Source organism: Chiloscyllium punctatum, chromosome 36 (genome assembly GCF_047496795.1).
Source record: "Chiloscyllium punctatum isolate Juve2018m chromosome 36, sChiPun1.3, whole genome shotgun sequence".
Classification (NCBI taxonomy): Eukaryota; Metazoa; Chordata; class Chondrichthyes; order Orectolobiformes; family Hemiscylliidae; genus Chiloscyllium; species Chiloscyllium punctatum.
Genome location: NC_092774.1, coordinates 7,328,798 through 7,340,907, shown reverse-complemented (window position 1 = coordinate 7,340,907; position 12,110 = coordinate 7,328,798).

Below are 12,110 nucleotides of genomic sequence, written 5' to 3'. Positions count from 1 at the left end.
TACTGTGAAAAACGATGGTCACATCATTGAATACTATGACACCCCATTTTGTCACTGATGGCCTTTGTGAAAAGTGCCTATTTATTTCAAATATCTGCTTCCTACCTGCCAATCAGTTCTCTATCCATGCCAATGTATCACCTCCAATGCATGAGCTTTAATTTTCCTTACTGGCCTACTGTGTGTAACTTTGCCAAAAACCCTCCGAACTCGAGAGACATAATATCTACTGATCCACCCTTGCCCACTCTATTGCCCATATCCTTGAAAGATTCCAGAAGATTTGTCAGGAGTAATTTCTCATGCTGACATGCACGGATTCTTTCACCACTTTACAAATGCTCATTTATTGCATCCTTTATAATTGACATTAACGTTTTCCTCTCCACCGATGTAAGAGCAACTTTCCTACAATGCCCCATTTTCTCTCTCCTTCATTTCTAAAAATAGAGGAGTTACATTCGCTACCCAAATTCGCTTGGAATTCTTCAGATTCTACATACTGCTGGAAATTACGTCTGCGGCTACTTTTCTCAGTCCCCTGGGATGCAGAACACCAAACGACGTACGTTTTGTGTTTTATTCCCAACAGCTTTCCCCAACCCATTTCTTGATAAATGCGGATTTCTTTCATTTCTTCCTTTACTTTTGACCCTCTGTCCAGGAGAATTTCTGAAGGTTATTTGCGTCCTCCTTCTTGAAGCCAGACTCGAAGTATTTGTGCAACTGCTCTGAGGTCTCCTGTTGTTCATTATGAAACCACCTGATATTAACTACTCGAGACATACATTTGCATTAACCAGTCCGTTTGTCTTCACATATCTACAGAAGCTTTTGCAATCAGTTTTTATGTTTTCCACAAGCTTGCTTTCATCATGCAGTTTGCCTTTCCGAATTTTATACTTTAAACTCTTTTTCAAAGATTTGAAATATCACGGATATCATGACCCCAATTTTTAGCATTTCAAATGTCCTAATTTTCTCGCGTCTCCTGCTCCATTGACTTTCTACAAAATCACAAGTCTCAGAGTCACTCCAATTCTGCCCTCTTCTGTATTCCTGATTTTCAAACCCCCACCTGTGAATTTGTGTTTTTAACAGCTGAAAACCTCAATCTGGTCCGATATCATGGAATACAGGGAGAACTCGCCATTTGGACACAGAACTGGCTAAAAGGTGAAAGACAGAGCGTCGTGGTGGAGCGTTGTTTTTTCAGACTGGAGCCTGTGACCAGTGGAGTGCCACAAGGATCGGTGCTGTAGCCGCTGCATTTTGTCATTTACATAAATTATTTGGATGCGAGCATAAGAGGTGCAGTTAGTAAGTTTGTAGATGACACCAAAATTTGAGGTGTAGTGGACAGCAAAGAGGGTTACCTCAGATTACAACAAGATCTGGACCAGATGGGCCAATGGGCTTAGAGGTGGCAGATGGAGTTTAATTCAGATAAATGCGAGGAGCTGCATTTGGGAAAGCAAATCTTAGCAGGACTGATACACTTAATGGTAAGTTCCTCGGGAGGGTTGCTGAAGAAAGAGACCTTGGAGTGCAGGTTTATAGCTCCTTGAAAGTGGAGTCGCAGGTAGATAGGATAGTGAAGAAGCCGTTTGATATACTTTCCTTTATTGGCCAGAGTATTGAGTACAGGAGTTGGGAGGTCATGTTGCGGCTGTACGGGACATTGGTGTGGCCGCAGTTGGAATATTGCGTGCAGTTCTGGTATCCTTCCTATCACAAAGATGTTGTGAAACTTGAAATGAATCAGAAAAGATTTACAAGGATGTTGCCAGGGTGTGGGGATCTGAACTACATGGGGAGGCTGAACAGTCTGGGAGAGTTTTCCCTGGAGCGTCGGAGGCTGAGGGGTGACCTTGTAGAGGTTTACAAACTTATGAGGGGCATGGATATGATAAATAGACAAAGTCAAAGACGATAGGCGTCGGGGAGTCCAGAACTCGAGGGCATAGGTTTAGGGTGAGAGGGGAAAGATATAAAAGAGACCTAAGGGGCAACTTATTCAGCAGAGGATTGTACGCGTATGGAATGAGCTGCCAGAGGAAGTGGTTGAGGCTGGTGCAATTACAACATTTAAGAGGCATTTGGATGGGTATATGAATAGGAAGGGTTTGGAGGGATGTGAGCCAGTGGCTGGCAGGTGGGATTAGATTGAGTTGGTATATCTGGTTGGCATGGACGGGTTGGACTGAAGGGTCTGTTTCCATGCTCTACATCTCTATGACTCTATGACTCTATGACTTTCATTCATTGTTCAGCACGTGTCTGATACTCCAACTTCTTCATCAGGCATATGTTCCATCTTGAGTAATGCATCTGTGTGTCTTTTGGCAAAACGTGCGTTTATTTAAACGTCTGTGAGAAATACAGTGTACGCACTACAGAAACCGCAAATCTATCTTCTAAAGTGGAAATTAGATAATAGGAATATTGTTCGTAATTGCCAGGGAGTTTCTTATCACACTAATACTTATCGATAGAGCTATAGGAAATGATTACATCATCAGTGTAAGTCAATGTGCACTATATACTAAGCATTTTGCACCTGGAATTTCCACTTTTAAACATTTCCTTCTTAATTCCAAAAAATAATGTGCATTATGAATGATGACAAATTCATTCAGCTTCAGTATACTGCAACTAATCCTGACTTCTGGAGATTCTTGTAATTGACAAAACAATTTTTATGTTATAATGAACTTAATGTATTGCTTGAGTTATCATAACTCATATCCTATACCGTAATAAGATTTTAAAACAATGTGCAAGCTGCTGGATAAGGAAAGATCTTACATCCCAAAACGGAAAGAAACGCCGTTTGTGAATTTCGAGTCAATGGAATGTCCATCAGTATAACAGATTAATTTGACGAGACCATGCACAAAAAAAAAATTCAAACTTCGGCCTAATAATATGCTACATAATAGAATCATAAGTTATTTACCATACTTCACCATAACAAAGCACAATGTCGTGACCATTAAATTCCTTGACGTCCAGACAGCGTTCAAGATTTGGAAGAATTCATCCCGATCCCGAAAGTGCAGAGAGAATTTTTCCAGAGTTTCTTTTTAACAGATATGGAAAGCTTATTGTCAAAACTGTTTGTTCTTAAGAATACCAAAACTACTGGAATCAGATAGCAAATGATGACGTCTTACGCATTCAAGGTATTTCAGAGACGGAGTTATAGAAAGACTGCCCAGAGAGATAACGAAATTACAATCTGAACTTCACTTAGAATCCATTAGGCATGCAGATTAAATCACGCTGCTACATAATAATCACAAGTGATTATCCATAGTTGACCATAACAAAGCACAATATCATGCACGGCACAATATCATCACAATTAAATTTCCTTACATCCAGACAACGTTCAGTTTTGGGAAAACAAATGCTGATCCCAACAGGCAAGACTGATTTTTTCCAGATTTTCTTTTGAAATGAAATGAAAAGTGTATCATCAAATCTATTTCTTCCCAGGAATAGTAAAACCACACGAATCGGATCGCAAATAATGGTGACTTATGCATTCAAGGTATTTCAGAAACGAAATTATTTTCAAAAGTTGTGAAGCTCAGCACTGCCACAAGTGACCGTCAGTTATTCATAGAGAGAGTGTCCAGACAGACAACAAAGTTACAACCTGAATTTCACTTGGAATCTATTGAGCATACAGATTAAATCATGCTTCTACACATTTAATTTTCGATATTATGAGGATGATTATAGTATTATACTTGTATGCGAATTGCGAACCGCGTGCATATCACAATGCAACATGTTTTTCAGTGTCTATGTAGTAAAACTGCTCAGTCTAGATACTGACACGAGGTCTAATCACTAACCGAAAGCAATCTCATCAAAGTTCTAAATTTTTCTGAATATGTAGGTGGTGGATTAGTTGGAACTTTTGATTATTGTGAAATATTTTAGCATTTCAGCATAAACGTCACACAGGTATATCAATAGATTTATATCATGTCCACTCGAAATCAGTATGCAAAAGGTGAGAAGGAAAGACATAACAGAAATGTAGGGCGCAACATTTTCACGCAGATAGTGGTGTGTGTATAAGATGAGCTGCCGATTGTCACAAAGTGGGTCCTTTTTTAAAGTAATTGTGTGTTTTCTCAAGTATACTGTGTCCTTGAGTTTTTTTCAGGGGAGTTGTGAAAAGCATCCCAGGCTCCGAAACTGCTGAAGTGGTACAGTGATGAAAAGATTATTCGGAAGACTTTTTCTTTGCACTTATACAAATGATCCTTCAGGCCTACGGTTTTATGTTTTTAAAGAAACCTGTAATACGAAGGGGTATTGATCAGCCCTGGAAGGTGGATATTTTATTGTAGTCAGTTCAGCAGTGCTGTGTATGAACAAAGGCTGCAGGAGTCCGTCACAGTTGAGACTGCAACCCTTCTCTCTGCTTCGCCATTCTAATTTCGATCTGTAAGCCTCTTTCCTTTTATATTACTCTGTGTTTCAGGAGTTTGTTCATTGGGACTGTTGCACGTACTTTCGGAACAGCATAATTAAGTCTAGTTTGGACAAACTGAGTTTTGTGGATAGTCTATGTGCGATTCATTGTGTTTCATTCCGTAATCTTGTGATTTGTTTTGTACATTTTAAAGTCTAGTAGTCAGCCTATGTCCTTACACCGGGTATTTCTCATTGTGCATTTGCCAAAATAAATAACAAAGCTACCGTCTGGGCTGCCTGCACTACTTACACTCCAACTGATGTTTCCACTGTTGGTATGACTGCAAAGTGGTTGTTGATGTCAGCATGCACCATGTTTCTTTTTTTTGTTGCATGCGAAGATATCTTGTTGAGATTACCATTGAGTCAAATTATCTCCCCATTACTACAGATACATGTACAGATAAACATACGAAAATTTGAATTCGGGACAGTGGTAGGCCAATCGCTTCACCCTGTCGTACTTTGCATGCAAAAAGTTTGTGAGTAAGCTAGTTGTGGCCTTAAATACTGTTGCTTACCCGAACAATTCTTTAGCTTGTTCGCTCACTTAGAATTTAACCAGCTGTGCCTTAAAATATTCAACAATCTTGTATTTGCAACTTTCTTGGGAGGACAGGTTCACAGACATGCAATTCTCTGAGGGAAAGAAAATAAACAGCTAAATTCTATCGTAAGCAGGAGGTACGTCAGACAACTTGTTCTTCAACTGTGGTCTCCAGCTCGAGCTTTTCCATTAAGAAAAACAAAATTTCAAGATTTCCTGTCTAGACTCTTCGATGTCTTCTTAATTATTTATTTTACGTAGTTCAGACGTCAGCACAGTTGTCTGTGACACTCCTTGGAGCCACGTGCCATTTCTGTAACTCTGGTCTTTTGTTTTGGTTCTGTTCGTTGAGCTGGGAAATTGTGTTGCAGACGTTTCGTTCCCTGTCTGGGTGACATCCTCAGTGCTTGGGAGCCTCCTGTGAAGCGCTTCACAGGAGGCTCACAAGCACTGAGGAAGTTACCTCGACAAGTGACGAAACGTCGGCAACACAAATTCCCAGCTCGGCGAACAGAACCACAACAACGAGCACTTGAGCTACAAATCTTCGCACAAACTTTGAACTGGTCTTTTTCATGTATTCTGTGGTTGGACTACTTTAAATACTTTAGTGATCCAACATATTTCTGTTATCGATGCATTTACTATTCAGTCATGTCCGGCGTTTTGTTTTTGGCGTGACAGTATCTCTGCTTGCATAGCACAGGAAGCTCTGCCTCAGTTGACATGGCACAAGGTACTTTCTTTACTCCTGTTTATCTATAGGCAAATGCGGCATTGAATATTGCTGATAATGGATATATTATTTTAATTAGATAACTCTCTGTCACAGTTCAAATCACGCAGAACCTTGTCTCAGTTATTAGAGCACTGTCGTTTTGCATGCATTTACAGGGTGCCCATTTCCAGTGTAGTTGGCGTTATTCTTTCTAAGCATGTCGCTGTATCAATTGCTCATGCGTCTGTTATAGTTCCTCACACAAAGGCGTGTGTCAATTGTTCCTCTGCGAGAACTCAGACTCTTTAGTTGACATCTTGTGTCCTTTCTTCAAATGTTATTATCAGAAAACATGAAATTTTCGTGAGTTTCCACATGCTACCAACATAATTTGTGTAGGCTTCACTTCAGCTATCATTCCATCTTGGGTAACTGTTATTGTAGCTCCTTCAGCTCAAAATATACACAATAAAGTTTGATTGAATGTCATCAATTTACTGCATGCGTGATCTGAAAGGACAAAACGTTTGAGAATCTGGCGTGTTAACACATTTCTTTCGAGAAGGGTTGTCAGGTCAGCAACTACCACCACAGGCTCCAATTATGCATATTTGTGGTGGGTGGCCTCAGAAGTTTTCGCCACCGTTCACGCACAAAGGTAATGGGATCGCCGTTTTTTTGCAAAATGACAAACGGGATGCATTAAACATTGAGTTAACATGTTTGTTTTTTTAAAAAAGCAACCATATTGTATATTTCAATTCATTGCTCCTCAGGAGAAAGGGTTTAAATAAACTCGGACATTTTGAAGGTGGCATGATGTTAAGAGAATTCAATTTGCTTCTAAAGGGTGAACAAATATGCACAGAACAGTGAAAGTCATCTTCTCTGCATTTACGACCATACTGTCGCTGCTGTAGGTGCAGAATATGGCACATTATATTAGATGCATTGTGTTGTTAAAATTGTATTCACAAATTACTTTAAGCAACAATGCAAGTACTGGAATGATGTAATAGTGATAGGATAGCGTATTACAAGAGGATGGAGCTCCAATTATTTTGTATTAACAAGTAACTATGGTAACTCTTGTTCGAGTGAAATGCAATTGAAAAAGAAACCATATTTAATTACTCTGCATTTTATTATCTGCTGCTAGCTTTACTGCATATGACTTTTCTGTTGGATAGATGATTATTGTTCACTCATGGAATGTGGCTAGCAACAAGGGCAACATTTATTGACCATCAGCCACTATTAATTTAGTGGATGCATTTGTACATTGTTTATTCAAATATGGAAATTAAATGCAGTGGTCTGCTTCACTGGACAGTTGATTAACAAATTTGACACTGGAAGATAAACGTTGACAATGGGGATAATGAAGAAAGACTAAAACAAATAATTATCTTGTGTGGAGCGTTGTAAAGAAGGACGAATTAAAGAACATCTGAAGATGGAATTGCAAAGGTCAGGTCTGGACAGTTACAGGAAGAGCGATAGGAAATTAAGGTCCTTATTTCAGAGATAGAGTGTGGAACTGGAAGTATGCTGTGATACAACTCAGGAGAGAAAGGCAAGGACAAATTTATGCAATCCATATTCCTGTAGCTTACAAACTGATGACATGAGGAAACTAAAAGGAATAAAGCTCACTTCGTCTGTTTTCCCAAAGATCCATTATGTCGTCAGGGCTGGATAGTCGGGTGGTTATTTATTGTGGAAGTGGAAGCATTGCAAAGATTGAGAGGAGATTCGTCAGGACCTTGCCTGATGTGGTGGGAAAGTCTGATGAGGAATTGCTGAGACTCTTGAAGCTGTTTTCGTTCGAGAGATGAACATTAGGAGGTGATGTAATAGAGGCATACAAGATGATCAGAGATTTGATAGGATGGAAAGTGAGAGCCGTTTTCCTCGGATGGTAATGGCTGTCACGAGGGACCATAATTTAAACTGTGTAGATATATATATATATATAGGACAGATGTCAGAAGTCGTTTCCTTACTCAAAGAGTAGGAAGTGTATGGAATGCCCTGCATGGAAAAATGGCAGACTCCCTGAATTTAAGGGCATTTACATGTTCATTGGATAAATATATAGATGATAACGGAGGTGAAATGGTCTTCAGATCGGTTTCAGATGTCGACGCAAAATTCACGCTGAAGGACTTGTACTGCACTGTGTTGGTCTATGTCTATGTATCAGAAAAAAAAAACACATTACATTACAGTGGGGAGTTTAGTTTGCAGCATTACTGGACTTTGGTGAATTTGTGCAGTTCGGGTCAACGCGCTCTGGAGAGGTTAATAATATATTGGAGAGGTGCGGATAAATTCACAAGTATACGAGCTTGGTTGGAGTACTTTTGTTATGGATGAAGTGTCGGATAAGTTCAGGCTTTTTTGTTTGAATTAGAGAAGGTTGGTGGTTGACTTATTAGAAGTGTATGGGATTATGAGGGGCATGAGTAGAGAGGATTGAAAACAGCTGTTCACCCTAATTGAAAGGTCATGAACATTAGATTAGATTACATTACAGTATGGAAACAGGCCCTTCGGCCCAACAAGTCCACACCACCCCGCCGCAGCGCAACCCAGCCACCTACACCTACCCCTTACCTAACACTACAGGCAATTTAGCATGGCCAATTCACCTGACCTGCACATATTTGGACTGTGGGAGGAAACCAGAGCACCCGGAGAAAACCCACGCAGACACGGGGAGAATGTGCAAGCTCCACACAGTCAGTCGCCTGAGGCGGGAATTGAACGCGGGTCTCTCGCGCTGCGAGGCAGCAGTGCTAACTACTGTGCCGCCGTGCCGCACACTAACATAGGAACATTATATTAAGGTGAAAGGCAGTAGGTACAGAGGCAACTTGAGGACAATATTTTTTCGTCCAAAACGTGATCGAGGTATGGAATTCAAATCTAGGGATGCCAGTTGAAGCGGGTAACCTCACAATGTTAAAACGAAAATGTTTGAATGTCGACTTGTCCAACATACAAAATAGGAACCTTGTGCCCTTAAGTGAGATTTGTGCATATTTAACACATTCTAGGCAGTAGAGATTAGATTGGCTGAAGTGCCTGTTCGAAACTCTATGACGTTATGAAGCATGATATTAAGAAACAATTGAAGATACGAGATTTTGCAAGTCTTTTGGTTCCTGGAATTTTCTGAAGGTAGCAACGATCACTTTGAATAATCAACTTCATGTGGTACGCTGTTCCATCGCAGCCACAACACTTGCATCAACATATCAGACAAGGTGGTAAAATGTTCTGTCTAATCCTGTACACACACAAACAAAAAACACAAATTAACACGACATCTGTCCACATGCCACCAACGAACTAATCCAAAGGTATGGATAGCTGAAAGTGCAGGTTCGCTGGAGTGGCCATATTAAATTGCCCATAGTGTTAGGTGCATCAGTCAGGGATAAATGTGGGGGATCAGGGATTGCTTCTGGGTGCATTACTCTTCAAATGGTCCGTGTGGACTTGTTGGGCCGAGCGGTCTGTTTCCTTTTCGTAGGGAATATAATCTCATCCAATGGAATATGTTGTTGACAATGTTTTAAAGTATTACCAGCAAGGGAATTCCTTTTCGAAGATGTACTGATTGATTCCACTGGCCCATAACTCCTAACTTCACAATGGCTGCCTTCCAAGCATTCACCAAGGAGCTAAAACGTAGTTGTGGTGAGATAGGCTGCTTAGCCATCAAAGCAGATTTCAACTGAGGTTTGCATCAAGAACCTGAACAAATTAAGTGCCAATAGGTTTCAAGGCAGATTCTCAGATGGTTTGAGACAGAACTGGCATAAATGTGCATGCTTGTAAATCTTGCATCTTAGGCATCACAGGAACCAGCTGAAGTTGATTCTGAATGAACTGGCTCGTGTTCAATTGTCTTTAGTTTCTTCAGCATTGACATTCGAGACCTCACAATATTTGATGTCGAGTATTCGCTGATGATTGCACAATGTTCAACATCATTCATGATTACTCAGCTGCGGAAAGAATTCGAGTCCAAATTTATCAAGACGTGGACAATATTCAAACATGACCTGGAAAGTTCTCACTGATATTTATGTTGCACAAGTGCAGAAAATGATCATTTCCGAAAGGAAAGAATCAAAATGTAACCTTTGACAATGAAGGTTTTACCACCTCCAAAACCCCCATATCAAATTCTGAAAAATAGCATTGACTAGACACAACTCATCATGAATAATATGGCCAAGGACTGTGCCTGAAGCTAAAAATTCTTTGGAGGGTAGTTAATAAAATATATCAAATGTATCCAGGCAACAGCTAAAAGGCTTCAGTCATACATGTGGTGAAACAGGATCAATTTGTCTGCACATATTTAGCTTCTGGAGTACTTCAAAAGCGAAACACAACCCAGGCCGAAACAGACTAATTCTTCATCCTTGAAACCACAATCTTCAACATTTCAGTTCCTTCCCTACTGAAGTGTGATTGCAATGGTGTGTCATATCTGCAAGATGCTCTGTGGAAAGTCTTTACAGATCCTTCATCAGGTGTTCTAAGCTGGAGAAATCTACTCGCTAGAACTGGGAAGGTTTGCAGGTGTTTGGACATTCTACCGCCTTCAACTTCCTGTCCAAGTTAGAGACCATTCACACGTGAAACTGTATTATGCAGGTTCACTGTCAGTTTCTCAATAATCAGAAGCTACTGTCCATCCCTTAGCTCTCTTACCTAACAGAATGTGTCGGAACATCACTGCTCGGCAAAACATAAAAAAGGAGTCGCAGCAACCTTGCTTATTTCTAGAAATGGGAGAAACCAGAATGGTGGCTTCTGCCACTACTCAAGAGCGGACTGAATTTGAAAACAAATTAAAGAGAGATGTGTAGAGAAAACCGCACGTTTATTGTGAAAATAGCAGAGGTCTCGGAGAGAAAAGACAATCAGCGTAAGATTTCCGCAGGCATAACTAATAGAATGCATCACACCAAGGTAGTGAATGTGGTGCATTGGCAGTTTTAGAAAGCTTATAATGTGAGCACACATAAAGTGCTCGTGTTTCAGCTGAAAACATCTGGTCCGTGATAATGTAGTGGCATAGATTGAGAATTGATAGCAGACAAGAAAAAGCTTGCGCCTGGAATGGAAGGCTGTGACTAGATGGTTACCACATTGTGCAGTCATTGGGCGCCAAAAACGAACAAAATATGTAAATGATTTGCATGATGGCATCAACTGTAATATTTAGAATGAAAATAGGCAGAACTGGCAATAGTGATGAGATTTCAAGGCGATGCAGACAACTTTAATGAGGAGGCACGCATATGTTTGAGGTGATATATTTCGGATACGTGCAAAGTCATCCACCTCAGTCGAGAAAATGAAAAACAAAACAGAGATTTTTCATTGAACGTTGGTAGATTTGGAAACGTTGGTGTAAAAAGGGATTTTAGGGTTCTTATAGACTGGTTATTGAATCAAAGAATTATGCAGGTATGGTGGTGAATGCTGTGTTGGATTTCAATTGAGTAAAACTGTTTTGGAGCAGATGTATAGCATTTTGTGAGACTTGGATTATTGTGTGCAAGTTCCTTTTGTCATGCTTTATAGAGAAGAAATCAGTGACAAAGCGGTAGTTGCAGACAAAGATTCAACTGCCTGAGTCTTGGGATAGCACGTTTGTCATATGACGTGAGATCAGGACGAATGGTCCTGTGCTCACTTCAGTCTTGGAGAATTACACCTGATGCCATCGAAGCATTTTGAAAAGAATTGACAGTCTGGAAATATGGCGGAATGGGGTGGTTCGGGACGTGTGGATTTGCTGAAACATTGAATCGCCTTCTCAGAATACAGCATGCATCATTAGGGCCGATATTAGTCGAGGTTTCTTCACTCAAAGGATGGAAAACCTCTCATTGTCGCTTGTGGGACGTTTTCAAATGCTTGGATGAAATAAATATAAACAACATAAACTGCATTATCCGCATCTACATACCTTATCATAGTTTCAAAACATTTATTTGTTTGTTATGAACAGCCTCAGTCAAAGTCATAATAATTATCCATGATAAAATCTTACCTCTCGAGGTGGACAACAATTCTGTCCTTCACTATATTATTCGATCATTTTCCTCCACTGATGTGGCTCCCAGGGATCGGCAATTTCCTGCTAAATACTGAACATTTTTCCTGAATATTTGAACCACCTTAACTATTTTCAGCCCTCTGGCACCTTTCTGCAGCCAGAATAAATGTTAAAGTTGGGTGAGGTACGCCTTTCATTTACTCCTGATCTCCCAAAGCAGACTGGGATACAACGAATTTGGAATTTTGATTTTCTCT